Raw genomic sequence first — 4,632 nt, 5'->3', positions numbered from 1 at the left:
ACTGTGGGAACTGAGTGTGGACCACAACATAGTATTTTTACTCTTTTTGTTGTGTTTGCTTGCATTTTGTTTTCTTTCTCATTTTTTTCCCCCTTTTTGGTCTGATTTTTCTTGTGCAGCTTGATAATTGTGAAAATATATATAAAGAATTGCATATGTTTAACATATACTGGACTACTTGCTGTCTAGGGGAAGAGGTGGGAGGAAGGGAGGGAAAAAATTTCAAATACAAGGTTTTTCAAGGGTGAATATTGAAAATTATCCATGCATATGTTTTGAAAATAAAAAGCTTTAATAAAAAAGAATATTTTCTTTTTCCAAATACATGTAAACATAGTTTCTAACATTCACTTTTACAAAATTTTGTGTTCTAAATTTTTTTCCTCCCTCCTGAGTCAAAACAGCAAGCAATCTGATATAGATTAAATAAATGCAATTCTTTTAAACATATTTCCATATTTGTCATATTGTACAGGAAAAATCAGACCAAAAGGAGAAAAAACATGAGAAAGAAAAAAACAAACAAAAAGGGGGAAAAAACTATGCTTTGATCCACATTCAGTCTCCTCTCACATTGATCCCCTATCCCCTTTTCCACTTCTAGTCCATCCTCTACTCCACCATCAAACTGATTTTTCTAAAGCTCTAGTCTAACCATATCCCCTCCCTATTCAATAAACTCCACTTCCTGTTACCTCCAGAAGCAAATATGAATCCTCTTTTTAGAGCCCTTCATAATCTGGAGTCTTCTGACTTTTCGGTCTTCTTACACTTCCTTACCCTCATATACTCTGTCATCCAGTAACACTGGTCTCTTTGATGTTTCTTAAACAAGACATTCTATTTCCCAACTAGTTCTCTTTCTGGATGTGATTGGCCTTGGAATTGCCTTGGATCACCATAATATTATCAAGTCCGTCACAGTTGATCACACAATCTTGTTACTGTGTACAATGTTCTGATTCTGCTCACTTCAGTTCATGTAAGTTCAGCTTTTCTGAAATCCTCCTGATCATTTCTTACAGAACAATAATATTCCATAACATTCATATACCATAATTTATTCAGCCATTCTCCAACTGATGGGCATTCATGCAGTTTCCAGTTTGGGGGACTATCTTTTGCCTTTCTTTGTATTCCCAACACTTAGCCCAGTGCCTGGCACATAGTATGTGCTTGATAAATGCCTGTGGAGTTGACTCCTCAAACTCTCTAGGATTCTGTACATGTTGCATGCCCACAACTATATTCACATGTACATTCTCTCAACCTCCATAAGCTCCATCACTCTCTAATTATTCTCTCATCACAGATTCATGCTACTCTCTGGCATCAGAGGAATGTCCTGACCACTCTTTTATAGCCCAAGGAGTAATCAATAACTATAAACTGCCAAAACCTTCTTCAACTGGGCCATGTAACCACTCCCTCCTCAGAACCTACCAGGACTTTCATTTCAATTAACTATGTGTGCAGACTATTGAAAATTAGTGAACTGCTGAATAGGGTCATCTGGCTGTTGAAAGGTAAGTTAGTTCCTTCCCTCTAAGTCCCCTGTGGGAAGAATCATTCCACCAGAGCAGGACAGACTGCCCTGTGGCTCTACTTTGCTTCCAAGTAGAAAGAAATAAGGACATGGATTGGGGGGGAGAGGGTTAGGAAGAAAGAACAAAAGGTCTATTGCTTTTAGGGATTTTGCCTCTTGAATATTGCTCACACCTAGAAATTATATTTACACGCAGAAAGTGTATGTGTAAGCCTGACTTTTCCCAACTTTTACAGCAGCCGGCGATTCTCTGACAGGTGGTGTAGGTCCAACACTGGCTTGCTAAGAAAATCTTGAAAGCAGGAAAGAGTGAGTTTCCTCCCTCTTTGCCTGGGTGAGTAGAGCAGGCTTCTGGATGAGATTCAGGTAAATTTCGACTTTGCCAAGCCACAGAGGCTGAGCCACCAGGAAAGAGAAGGAGATATTTTAGGCACAGTCTCTATTTTAGCAACCAATGGAGGACAGTTTGAGGAGTCCACCCAGAACCTAGGCCCCCTTTTTTCCTTTCTCCTACTCAACTGAGCAATTTTTCAGGAAACTGTTCATATGGAGAAGTAAGTTTACATTTGTATTATGAAATCAAATATCTCAGCAGAAATGTCACTTGGCTCCAAGGCTACAGATACCCTAGTTCTAACAATAAAGTTATTTCCATTAAAGTAGTAATAGAATGTGCCTTTATAAAAAAGAAAATCGAGATTTTTCAATGTTGGTATCTACATTATGCTTGCAGACAGTCCTTTGAATCAGACAATGAGATGAGATGCACAATAGGTAATTGATAGAATAGACATCATATGTATTTATCAATGAGGCTAAGCTGAACTATAATATATCAGTTGTTCGTCTTTCAATCTTCTCCCTATCTTTCTCTCTGGTATTTATTTTTCTGGGAAATATAGATCAAATCGATGGTTAAAGCCCATGATGGAAATAGATAAAAAAATTTCAGATGTTAAAATCCAAAAAATATTTATTATACTTTACCAGGTGGCAACTAATTTTTTTTTAGATTTGAAAGTGTAGGAGGGAGAATTTATTTATTTAAAAAGGAAGTTATTATTTTTGTTATTCTGAAGGAAGGATACCATAAGAAGCACCTACTATGTGCCAGACATTGTGCTAAGTTCATTACACATATTATCTCATTTTATTCTTACTACAACCCATTAAGGTATTATCTTCTATTATTATCCCCCATTATATAGCCAGAACTCTCTCAAGATCACATAACTAGTATCTGACAACAGATTTTATGACACTAGGCCAAAGACTTTAATGTACTGCACCACCTAACTACCTCATAACTTGATAAATATCAACAAATATAAGCATTTCTATATACACAGAAGAACAAAAAAATAAGAAAAATTGTTCATGAAGTCATGAATCTTCATCACAGATTAACAATATAGAATACATTCATCTTGTTCATTTTCTTCAAAATTACGTTTTTTAATTAAAAAGTATTTATTTTTCTCTTGCTTCTGTTTCTCCCATCCCTACACACATACACACACACACACACACACACACACACACACACAAGTTCTTTGTCCTTCATTCTTGAAGAGGACCATGACATCAGGGAGGTAATAACATGATGTGCAAGTGAATTGGATTTAAGTGAGAGAGCATTGTGCAAGGTTACCTGCTTCACTTTCCCCTCCAGAGCCATTTGGATCCAATGGCAAGATATAGATCAAGATGCCTAAAAATGGCCTTGTTTGCAATGGGAGACCGTGGCCTTGTTAAGCTAAGGTCTTCAGCAGGGTTCAATTTGACTGAGGCCACATCCATTCAGTGATTAAGGGTAGGTAAGAAATGAGGCAAAGATTCTCCTTTTTAACCACACTCACACACACACACACACACACACACACACACACACACACTTAAAAAAAAAAGAATAAAGTCTTTGTAAAAAATTATGAAGTCAAACAAAATAAATATCCAAATTGGTTATTCCCAAAAATATATCTCTTTCTGTATCTTGAGTCTATCATCTCTGTCTTCTAGAAGGTGGGTAGTAAGTATCTAGAATTATGGTTTGTCATTACATTGATTGAAATTCTTTTTTTTTAATTAAAGCCTTTTATTTTTAAAACATATGCATGTAAAATTTTTTAACATTGACCCTTGCAAAACCTTGTGCTCCTAATTTTCTTTCCCTTCCCTCCGCCCCCTCTCCTAGATGGCAAGCAATCCAATATATGTTAAACGTTAAAAATATGTTAGATCCAATATATGTATACATATTTATATAATTATCTTGCTGCACAAGAAAAATCAGATCAAAAAGGAAAAAAATGGAAAAGAAAACAAAATGCAGCAAAAAGAATGAAAATGCTATGTTATGATCCAGATCCAGTTCCCACAATCCTCTCTGTGGGTGTAGATGGCTCTCTTCATCACAAAGTCATTGGAATTGGCCAAAGTCAATTCATTGTTAGAAAGAGCCATGTCCCTCAGAATTGATTATGGTATAATTTTATTGTTGCTGTATACAATTTCCTGCTTATGCTCATTTCACTCAGTAATTGATTGAAATTCTTAAGTCATTTGCTACTACTTTCCTTTTTAATGTTTATATTCATATACCATAATTAGTTCTACTATTCTCCATTGAAGAACATTTCCTTAGTTTCCAGGTTTTTGCCACTGCAAGAAGAGCTGCTATTAATCATTTGTTATGTATGAGTTTGTTTTTATTTTTCTTTGATTTCTTTGAATTATAGGCCTATAAATGATATTGCTTGGTTAAAAGATTTTTGTTTCTCGGCTTTTTTGGACATGGTTCCAAACTGGTTTCCAGGATGGCTAAACCAATTCACATCTTCAATAGTATTTTCTTGTGGCTGCTCCAAAGTTTATCATTTTTCTTTGTGTTCAACTTTGACGATCTGAGATTTTAAAACCTTAAAATTGCTTTAGTTTATATTTTTCTAATTGATGATTTGAAGCACTTTTTCTTATAGTTGCTGATAACTTAAATTTCTTCCTTTGAAAAGTAACCAATGGCTCTCCTATAAACTTGAATCAATCCTTATATATCTTGGAAATGAGATGCTCATCAGAGAAGCTTG

The sequence above is a fragment of the Sarcophilus harrisii genome, chromosome 2 (assembly GCF_902635505.1).
Source record: "Sarcophilus harrisii chromosome 2, mSarHar1.11, whole genome shotgun sequence".
NCBI classification, from domain to species: Eukaryota; Metazoa; Chordata; class Mammalia; order Dasyuromorphia; family Dasyuridae; genus Sarcophilus; species Sarcophilus harrisii.
This window is presented reverse-complemented; position numbering follows the sequence as displayed.